Source organism: Acinonyx jubatus, chromosome X, assembly GCF_027475565.1.
Source record: "Acinonyx jubatus isolate Ajub_Pintada_27869175 chromosome X, VMU_Ajub_asm_v1.0, whole genome shotgun sequence".
NCBI classification, from domain to species: domain Eukaryota; kingdom Metazoa; phylum Chordata; class Mammalia; order Carnivora; family Felidae; genus Acinonyx; species Acinonyx jubatus.
The window spans coordinates 115,543,634-115,554,649 of NC_069389.1; the positions used below are offsets into that span (position 1 = coordinate 115,543,634).

At 39.4% G+C, this 11,016-nt stretch overlaps 1 long non-coding RNA gene across 1 annotated transcript; it reads right to left on the reverse strand.

Moving 5' to 3' along the window:
* Positions 1 to 822: 822 nt before the first annotated feature.
* LOC128311520 (uncharacterized) lies at positions 823 to 10,494 on the reverse strand. The gene is made up of 3 exons (XR_008289967.1): positions 10,291 to 10,494; positions 2,038 to 3,239; positions 823 to 1,573 (listed from the first exon to the last, which is right to left on the reverse strand). It is a non-coding gene; the product is annotated as an uncharacterized LOC128311520 (long non-coding RNA).
* Between the last annotated feature and the right edge of the window lie 522 nt (positions 10,495 to 11,016).

Below are 11,016 nucleotides of genomic sequence, written 5' to 3' on the forward strand. Positions count from 1 at the left end.
TATTTTTTATCATCTCCCCGTGAATCGCAATCCTTCCCTTTGAAGTCCCAGACCCCTACCAACTTCTCCTTAGTTCAGGATGACATATATACCTCATTTTGCCTGACTACCCTTGGAATTTCCATGTCTGTGTGGATCCCACATACATATAAAATTAAATTTCATTTTCTTCTGTTAATCCGTCTCATGTCAATTTGATTCTTCCTCTGGCTAGAAGGACCCTGAAGGGAAGAGGACATTCTTACTCCCAGACCATTATTTTGAGTTGGTTATTTTTAAGAAACAGCAGATCTAGGAAATGGCTAGTAAAAGTTACCCTCATGTAAGGGCTTTTAAGGGGAAATCTCTACTTGTGTGTCTCCCTCTTTGTATCAGAAATACAAGGATGACTCTAAGTCTTAATATCGTTTGCCATGCTTTTTCGCTCCCCACCACCACTATCTTTCTTTTACCTTGAGCTGGAGATGCTATTTAAGGTCAGTAGCTTGGGCATTTCAGCCAGTTGCTCCGTTTTCCTGGGTATCTCCCGTGCATGCTATTGTACGTGTTTATTTTCCTCCTGTTTGTCTGTTTTTTAATTTTTAAATTTTTATTTATTTGTTTATTTATTTGAGAGAGAGAGAGAGAGAGAGAGAGAGAGAGAGCATGAGCAAGGGAGAGGGGCAGAAGGACAGAGAGAGAATTTTAAGCAAACTCCACGTTCAGCATGGAGCCCAGCCCGGGGCTCAGGCCCATGACCCTGGGATCACGACCTGAGCTGAAATCAAGAGTCAGGCACTCAACCGAATGAGCCCCCCAGGCACCCCAATCTGGTTTCTTATTACAAGAACGTCTCAGTCAAGAACCTGGAAGGCTAGAGGGGAAAGTTTTGTCTTCTCCACTCCACAGCCTCAGTTTCAAAGGTGTAAAATGGGGATCATGGTAGTACCTCCCTAAATAGTTGTTTTAGGTTTTAAGTGAGAAAATGAAGCATTTAGCTTAATGTCTTAGCTTACGATGAGTGCTTCGTCACTGCTAACTGGGTGAAGAAATGAATGCATGCGTGAGAACTACGGAATGCTGAGAGGAGTGAGACAGTACTTTTGAGAAGTGACATCTAGTTTGAAAGACAGAAAGGCACACGTTGCAAATAAGTGCTTATAGATGGTAAAAACTGCAAAATGATTGAGGACTAACCAACATAGATGGTACAACATGATAATCTACGCAGACGGCCGACCTTGTAAATATCAGCAGAATAACATGGAGGCGGAGCACCAGGGACAAACAAAAGGTCTCGTCTAAACGAGGCATTTATTGGGCCAAGTGAAGGATTCCTCAGGGTTGTGCAGAGGAAGAAACACAAATGTCCCTTTACTCTTCTAGACACCCCCCCCCATTATAGAAGAGAGATGAATAGGAGAATAACAAATTTAATTTAATTTTATACATACAGAGGCCCCAAAGATATGAGACCCGGTCGGTCAGGCAATTGAGGCTTATATGCAGTCCTGGACTGTGGAGAAGAGGGTAGTGGTTTGGGACATCCAATGGGATGAAGACAATTCACGGGCAGAGAGGCAGAGGAAGTGTCCTATGTAAAAAACAAAAAACAAACAAACAAAAAAAACACGTTACTTTTGGTAATAGCTCTCTTTCTGGTACAGGTTCCCCATCTAAAAATTTTTAGGCAGTTGAGGGGGAGGTAAAGCTCTTCTTGAGTCTGGGGCCTTTATTGTCTTCAGCTCTAAACAACCCACATGCCAAAGTGGCACGTTTTGGGGTAAACTGCCCCGAACCCCATCAGCTCTCTCCTCTGAAACTTCCCTGAGAGTTTCACATATTAAAAGCTGAGCTGATGGCTGTGGCGAGCAGAATCGGGTTAGTAGCTAAGCAGTAGATTGCTCTATATCTCTGAGAACAGTTGTGACTCATTTCAGAAGGCATTAGTGCAATTGAGCTCCCAAAGTTAGGCCTATATTGCACAAGCAATCAGGTATTTAGAAAGAGGCATTTCTATGGCAACGAAAGCAATGGTTAATGATCGGAGCAGACTACCATCTCAGTTTCTGAGTTTCGAAGGCAGCCAGTGGAGAAGAGTTGTCGATGTCCAGCTCAAAGCGTCTTCAGATGGAGCGAGGGCTGGCGGTGGCAATTTGACAGATTTTCCCGGTTTGTAGTTTGAATGTCTCTGGTGATCTTTGTGAGTGGCCCATACAGCAACACGCATGGAGACGGTCTATACCTGAGCTCTTGCGATTTCTCTGACGTTGAGATCACGTTGTCTAACTAGCTTGCATGGCTTTGGAGAAAGTGTAGTTTTAGTTCCCGATAATTTCAACTTAGAAAGGGTGGGAGAAAACTTGGACCTGTTGGTTTGGAGAGTCGTAGCCAAACACTAGAGGAAACGAAAAGAATTCAGGATCTAGTCCAGTCTGCAGGTAGAAAGCAAAATTTCAAAGACAATGAACAAAACTAGAATCTAAAATCCACAAGTACATGTTATACTTTCTAATGAAATATAATCTTTCTCTCTACAATCATCCACATTTCTTATCAGTGATAAGCATAGTAAGACTAATTTGTTTGCAAATTAAGTCTGGTTTTCTGAACTTGGCTCGATTATTTACATAATTGCAGCAAAATAGCAATTGACATAGAATCTTTTAATCTACTTTGCTGGAACTTTCCATAAGGAATTTCAGGTTGGACTTTTTTTTTTTAATTCTATTTTAAGGAGAGAGGAAAAGCAGGGGAGAGGGGCAGAGGGAGAGAGAGAGAATCTTAAGCAGGCTCTATGCTCGGTGCAGAGCCTGACATGGGGCTCGATCCCACAACCCCGGGATCATGACCTGAGCCCAAATCAAGAGTCGGACCCTCAACCGACTGAGCCACCCAGGTGCCCCTCAGGTTGGACTTCTAAAAGCCTCTCGAGGCTAAGAAGCCAAGCCAAGGACTTGCCATTAGACTTGCCTATAATATCTATAGATGTGGGAAAATGCCTCTCTCCTTGAAGTCCCCCAAACACCCTGAGGTTCCTGGGCCGGCCAGAAAGCGGCCTTCCTTAATCACTTGGTAAGGCTGCTGGGAACCCTGTAAGCAAGGTACTGGGCCAATATTTCCAAGGAGCTTTATTGGTTCCATAAAATCAACTCTAGTTCCTTAAAGCTGTGTGGCGTACCTGAATGTGTGCCTGCCTCTCTCAAATATGACATTCCAGTCGAAGTCTTCATAATATAACCAAAGTTTCCAGGCGTGTCCTATTACAAGAAGAAGAGATTCTTACTGAATTTATGAAATAACTGTACTGCCATGAAAATGTAAAAATATTCATTGAGAGTTTGTAAATTCTGGAGGGATCAGATAGGGAGAAAAAGATAAATGTTTTATCTTTACTCTAAGTTACAAGTAGCTTAAGAGAAAAGAAAAAAAGTTTTCCTTAAATCTGGAAAGCAAACCATTAAAAAGCCCAGCAATGTTGGGGGCACTTCAGTTGGTCAAGTCTCTGACTTGGGATTTTGGCTTAGGTCATGATCCCACGGCTCATGAGTTTGAGCCCCAAGTTGGGCTCAGCACTGACAGTGTGGAGCCTGCTTGGGATCATCTCTCTCTCCCTTGTTTTCTGCCCCTCCCCCCCCGCCCCCACACTCATGCACACGTGTGTGAGTGTGTGTGTGTGTGTGTGTGCGCTCTCTCTCTCTCTCTTTCTCTCTCTCTCTCAAAATAAATAAATAAACCTTAGGGGTGCCTGGGTGACTCAGTCAGTTAAGCGTCTGACTTCAGCTTAGGCCACGATCTTATGGTTCGTGAGTTCGAGCCCCTCATTGGGTTCTGTGCTGACAGTGCTGAGCCTGCCTGGGATTCTCTGTCTCTCTCTCCCTCTCCCCAAATAAATAAATAAGTAAACTTAAAAACAAACAAACAAACAAATAAAATAAAATAAATAAGCTTTTTAAAAAAGCCCAGCAATGTTTTAAATAAAAAGTCATAAAAATTATAATCATCCTCAGTTCCGTGTAATTAATTCTGGTTGATCCTGATCTTCTGTTAGAAGTTCTACGGAGGCATCAGTTTCTCCTTTAGGGTTCTATAAATTCTTACTCAGTTCAGTAGTATGATCTAAAAGTTATCAGGAACTTGTATTCTACCTTGCCTGTTATACTCCTTTCCATGAATTTCTCTGTAAATGAAACACATTTGCAGGAAGCTTTTATAAAAGCATCTTAGCTAAACAATATCTATAAATGACAAAAGACTTGAAATGGCCGTGATTAAAGATTTGGTAAGAGCTCATTACAACGTAACTGATAAGGAAATTTGGCTGTTTCTGTGACACACAATATTTTAAGATAATAATTAGCATTATGACTAATAACAATATACCAGGACATGTCAGAATTTTATGAATCTTATACAATTTTTAGAACAGTATTAATAACATTCACCCATACCATATAACCTAGGAAGCTTTATCACCACTTACTAACAGCACTTCCCATGTAATTTAATATGTCACGTAAGTCTAATTAGGGTAACATCTCTCTTTTTACAAGGACAGAGACGAATCCTTTGAGGTGTCCCAGGGACCCTCTGATATTTCCCAAAGTTAGTTTGAGGTCAAAGACTTTAAAATTTGATTTTGCGGAAGTTTGTCAAATACATCAAAAAGTGTTTAAAACATTTCGCTAAATAAGATCGAAACAATACTTCGTTATCTATTTAACCAAAGCGACAAAGACTTCACAGGCAAATATAGAAGACTACATAATTCTAAGCAAAACTTAGCTCTTTTAATATTACGAGGACTCGGTTTACTTTAGTAATCAAAGACCTGATAAACACAGGAAATTATTTTGGCAAAATACAGAATCCTTGTTTTCTAGGCAGATTAGTATAAAAGGTAAAGGAAAACCTTTCATAATCTCTTATCAGAGGCAGACCAATAGTCCAAACAACTTTGTCCTTTTAGCAGATGAAAGAAAATTAAGTTCCAGTTTTACGCGAGTACATTATTGATATTAAAGCTTATTTTTAAAACCCTTACAACAAATTCATTCAATTTCATCCAGCTTAATCACACGTAAAATTTCTTTCCCAAGATTCCTTTCTCAAAAACCTTCTATAAGTTCCTGTGTCTATTCTAGTTTGTGCCTTGTTTTATTTCCTATTCAGAAATAATCAGCTTTACTTTAGAACAAAATTACTTTCTTTTCCCTCAACAAAAATGCATCCTCATTCCTCACCATCTTTCTTACCAAAAACATACATCCCACTTACCTTGTATACAGAGTTGTTTCTCTTATTATTTCTAGTAGCTTGAATTAAATATATTAATTAGAATTTTTAACCCTTAGAGGGGTACCTGGCTGGCTCAGTTGGTGGAACATGCAATTCTTGACCTCGGGGTTGTGAGTTTGAGCTACACACTGAGTGCAGAGATTACTTAAAATAAAATCTTTAAAGAAAAAGAACGTTTATCCCTTAGAAACTTTAATTTGTGGTCTGTTATTCCAGTATTCTTTAGATTGGCAAATTTATGAATACATTTCATAATTTCTAGAAACATTCATTTCCTCACAGTTCATTTTTTAAAATGTGGGCCAAAAAAGTGGACATTTTTGCCAATAAAGCCAAATATCTTTAGTTCTTTTGTAAAAAGAGGCCAAAGGTAGGTAAACTTACACTTCCTTAGCCTTAATTTTTCAGTGTATTACCGTATTTGGAAATGATCTAGACATTAACGCAATTCTATCATTTGGTTTAAGTTAATAAAACTCAACAGTGGAAGTCACGGGGGAGATTTGGGTAACTATTTTGAAGTAGACATAACATAAAATATCACTGCTAAAAAAAAATCACCTAAAAACTCTTATGTCATTTACATCTTTTGTTCTTTTCTTCTTTTGAAATTTTTATTGAAATTCTAATTAACATACAATGCAATATTGGTTTCAGGAATAGAATTCAGTGATTCATCACTTACACACAACACCCGGTGCTCATCCCAACAAGCGCCCTCCTTAGTGCCCATCACCCATCTAGCCCATCCCCCACCCACACCGCTCCATCAACCCTCAGTTTGTTCTCTATCTTTAAGAGTCTCTTGTGGTTTGTTTACCTCTCTCTTTTTCCCCTTCTTCCCATTTGTTCATCTGTTTTGTTTCTTAAATTCCACATATGAGTGAAATCATAGGATGTTTGTCTTTCTCTGCCTAACTTATTTCACTTAGCATAATACACTCGATTTCCATCCACGTTGTGGCAAATGGCAGAATTTCATTCTTTTTGATGCCTGAGCAATATTCCACTGTACATATATGCCACATCTTCTTTATCCATCCACCAGTCAATGGACATTTGGGTTCTCTCCATAGTTTGGCTATTGTTGATAGTGCTGCTACAAACATCGGGGTGCATGCACCTCTTCAATTCTGTATTTTTGTATTTTGGGGTAAATACCTAGTACTGCAATTGCTGGATCATAGGGTAGTTGTATATTTAGTTTTTTGAGGAACCTCCATACTATTCTCCAGAGTGGCTGCACCAGTTTGCATTCCCACCCATAGTACAAGAGGGTTTCCCTTTCTCTGCATCCTCACCAACACCTGTTATTTCTTGTGTTGTTAATTCTAGCCATTCTGACAGGTGTGAGTTGATATCTCATTGTGGTTTTGGTTTGTATTTCCCTGACGATGAGCGATATGGAGCATCTTTTCATGTGTCCGTTAGCCATCTGGATGTCTTCTTTGGAAACTGTCTATTCATGTCTTCTGCCCATTTCTTCACTGGATTATTTGCTTACTGGGTGTTGAGTTTGCCAAGTTCTTTATAGATTTTGGATACTAACCCTTTATCTGATATGTCATTTGCAAATATCTTTTCCCATTCCATAGGTTGCCTTTTAGTTTTGTGGATTGTTTCCTTTGCAGTGCAGAAGGTTTTTATCTTGATGAGGTCCCAATAGTTCATTTTTGCTTTTGTTTCTGTTGCCTCTGGCAACATGTCTAGTAAGAAGTTGCTATAGCGGAGGTCAAAGAGGTTGCTGCCTGTGTTCCCCTCTAGGATTCTGATGGATTCCTGTCCCACATTTAGGTCTTTCATCCATTTTAATTCATTTGTTCTCAACAACCATGTTTAGATAAGTTACAAAAAACTTTGTTACATATTAGACAGTGTCAGTCATCACCCCAAGTTATTTTTCTGGTTGACAAATATTTAACAGAGATTTCATAAACTTGTTTGATTAGTAAACCCATGTGGAATAAAAGCTTTATATTTAATGCCGATAACCCTAAAGACATGCTTGTTCTAATCAAACCAACAATCTTCAACTTTTATTTGCCAAAAATTATTCTAGATTATATGAACTTGAAAAACATTTGGTTTAGTTCCTATTTCTGAGACTTAGAAATACTTAATTTGCAAGTGCTTATTCTTAAGTCAATTGAATGGAGCTCTTTTACAAATTAATATTGTCAATACCGTATCTATAGCATATATACACAGACATATATACAGACAAACTCATCTTATACCTTCCGTTTTAAAATAACATAAAACTCACTAGTTAATAAGTAACAGCTAGAATAAGTTAAGTTTATCTGTTCAGATGGCTAAAGCTTTTTACTATTTGTGCAGAAGACTTTTAAGATTTGCATTTGTCCCTGGAAGTAATGTTAAAAGTTTGCGGTCTAGGGGCGCCTGGGTGGCTCACTCGGTTGGGCGTCCGACTTCGGCTCAGGTCTTGATCTCACAGTTCGTGGGTTTGAGCCCCGCGTCGGGCTCTGGGCTGACAGGTCAGAGCCTGGACCCCGCTTGGGATCCTGTGTCTCCTTCTCTCTCTGCTCCTACCCCACTCACGCTGTCTCTCTCTGTCTCTCAAAAATGAATAAACGTTAAAAAAAAAAAAGGTTCTGGTCTAGAGTATGGGCAAGGGGGCCCTTTTAGCAGTCTGTATTTTTTTTGAAAGGCCTCTTTATCTTATTTTTCCCTTCATTCTCAGAAGATTGTGGGCTATGTTTGTATTTCAAAGACACGATGATTTGCAAGTTCAAGAACAGAAAAAGAATGCAAGTTTTTCCTCAGACTTTTGGGGTACATTTGTCTATTATCAGAAGTTTAGGAAGAAAAAGTTTAGGATAAGTATTATTTAAAGTTTTCTTTCTTTTTCTTAAGTGCAAGACAATTTTGCTTCCAGTATCCTGATGTCTTACAAGATCTTGCAAATATGTGAAAACAAATAGGAAAGGGTCTGAGTGGGTTTTGTGTTGCTTTCAGAGTTACGCTTTTGTTTTTCTAGAGTCAAGTTGTAAATTAAGAATTGTTGAATTTAATATAACTATGTTAGCTGTACTGGAATTAAAACAAAACAAAAGAATTGTTGGTTTTAAGTCTTTTTCGTGTGTATTCCTGCCACCCTCTGTAAAGAATTAGGTAGCCTTTTTCATTATTATGCTTAGAGATCAATTTGCGCATTCAAGCACACTACTTTGAATTTGCCTTTCTATATCAGGCAGAAAGACCCTAAGATGGAAATGGAAAGATTTCTACGTTCTGCCGTCCAGGCACATGAATTCTTTAGCTGGAGGTCTAGGACCTGCCAAGGACGCCGCCCAGGAAGACCTGAAGCTGGCAAAGTCTGACATCCCAGGTGCTTCTGCTAAATTTACTTCCTGGCTTTTAGCATTTACACAAGTAATCTGTATACCCCAGGCCTGGAGATTAGAGGGGAGTGCTCTCTGTAAATCTTGGCGTTAAAGGCAAGTTAAACTAGGCAGCTGGGTGTTTCAGGGATTTTTCTGGGGAAGGTGGAGGAATTTGGGGAGTTAAGGGAATTTGCTGAAGAGTAGGGGCCAGATTTTAAGAAAGGGAATTTATGTTGGAAATAGACTTTACTTTTGTTCTATGTTTAATTCCTGTTCTTTCATTTATTTTGTTTTTTGTAGCCACCTTTTAATTGTCAATAAAACAATTGTTAATTGTTTAATTGTCAATAAGACAATCGTTTAGGATGACAGTGGTCTAACTTTCTTTTTCTTTTTCTTTTTTTTTTTTGACAGTTAAAGAATAATTTTATTCCTATTACGGCATCTTGCATCATTATAAATTATTATAAAGATAAACTAAAATAGTGATCAGTTACTTTCTTTTTCTTTAAATACAGAAGTTTTGGGGCACCCGGTGGCTCAGATGGTTAAGCATCCAGACTCGATTTCGGTTCAGGTCACAGTCATGAGTTCAAGCCCCGCGGTGGGCTCTGTGCTCACAGTGCAGAGCCTGCTTGGGATTCTCTCTCTTTACCTCTATTCCTCCCCCTTATCCTCAATCTCTCTTTAAAAATTAAATATAAGAAAACTTTAAGAAATATATTTAGTTTTTCCAATTCAAAGGAGCCATCGTCAGGCCAGCGACGAGTAGGATCCATTAATCTCAATAGCCGCTCAAGTCAATAAGCCTTTTTATGGCTTAACCAAGGACACAAGAGGCATCGCACAAAGAGTGCAAAAAATGCAGCCATCACAAGATCCAGAAAGTTTACTCCCACAGTTAGTCTCAGAAAGCAAAGGCCTTCATTGTCACAGGGGGTAAGAATTGTGTAGTGAAAATGATGTCTCCCATTTCTCACGGGAACATGAGACACTTCCAATCATGGACCCGCCGATCTGTGACATGGGGCAGCCACTCCTAGAATGGGACCTTTCCAGTACTAACAAGACAACAGAGATTGAGATGACGAAGTCCCTTCATGCACTGGGTCCCCTTATGACAAACTCCCCTGAGAGCTGGCACAGCCAGACAAAAAGAACACTGGCTTGTGACATCGTGTCTCAAAATTCTAGTTGACCGGCCACCAGATGCTCTCACATATATGCACCTTTCAGACGGTAGAGGCTACAGAGAATATTCTTACTGCTCACAATGCCAAGCTCTCAGAACATTGAACAAGACAAAAGCAAAACCTCATGGTTTTCCTTCTTAGGACAAACACAAAAGACAGGCCAATATCTATATATCTATATATCTACATATCTATATATCTATATATCTATATCTATATCTATATCTATATCTATATCTATATCTATATCTATATCTATATAAAACCATCTGTGGGAGTAAGAGGATCAATAGAAAACAGCAGTACTCAGTAACGAATCTTTAGGAAAGTTGCTATACCCAAAGAACTAATTCCACAAATCCTTTCTCCTGCTCATCTAAATGTAGAAAAAGAAGGGACAAAAACTTTTTACCTTCCTCTCTCCTGGGCATAGAAAGAAATCCAGGAGAGCTGACTTTGGTAAGAATTCTTACCTTCTGCTGGCTTCTGTTAGTTTTCTAGAATCTTGTCTGCAGGCTGCACGGTGAGTACGGTGTTTCGGTATCTCCCGGCTGGCTCACAGAACTGTAGGGTAAACAGATAAATTTCCTTCGAAGTTCTTGGCTAGACGTCCCCCGTAATAAAAGAGATATTAACAAGAAAAAACATATTTAATGAATTTTCATATGCTCCAAAGATATGAGACCCACTGACAGTCTGGCATTTGAGGCTTCTATGCAGTATTGAGCTAAGAAGAAGGTAGAGAGAATGTTCGGTAAATAAATCTTTGCCAGGCTCCAAGGGGAGGGCTTTCTTTATCTTTATTTTTAAAAAATATTTATTTATGTATTTATTTTTAATTTTTGTTTGATCTTTACTTTTGAGAGAGAGAGACAGAGACAGAGAGAGACAGAGCATGAGTGGGGGGAGGGGCAGAGAGCGTAGGAGACCCAGAACCCGAAGTGGGCTCCAGGCTCGGAGCTGTCAGCACAGAGCAGATGGGGGGGGGGGGCTCAAACTCATGAACCCCGTGAGATCGTGACATGGGCTGAAGTCCAATGCTTAACTGATTGAGCCACCCAGGTGCCCCCAGAGAGGTCTTTCTGACGTAAAACAAAATTATCTGTGGTGATGGCTCTCTTCTCAGAACAGGCCCCCCATCTAAATAACCTGTTATTATGGAAAGCCATCATTTGGAATGTCCAAGAGAGTACCTGGAT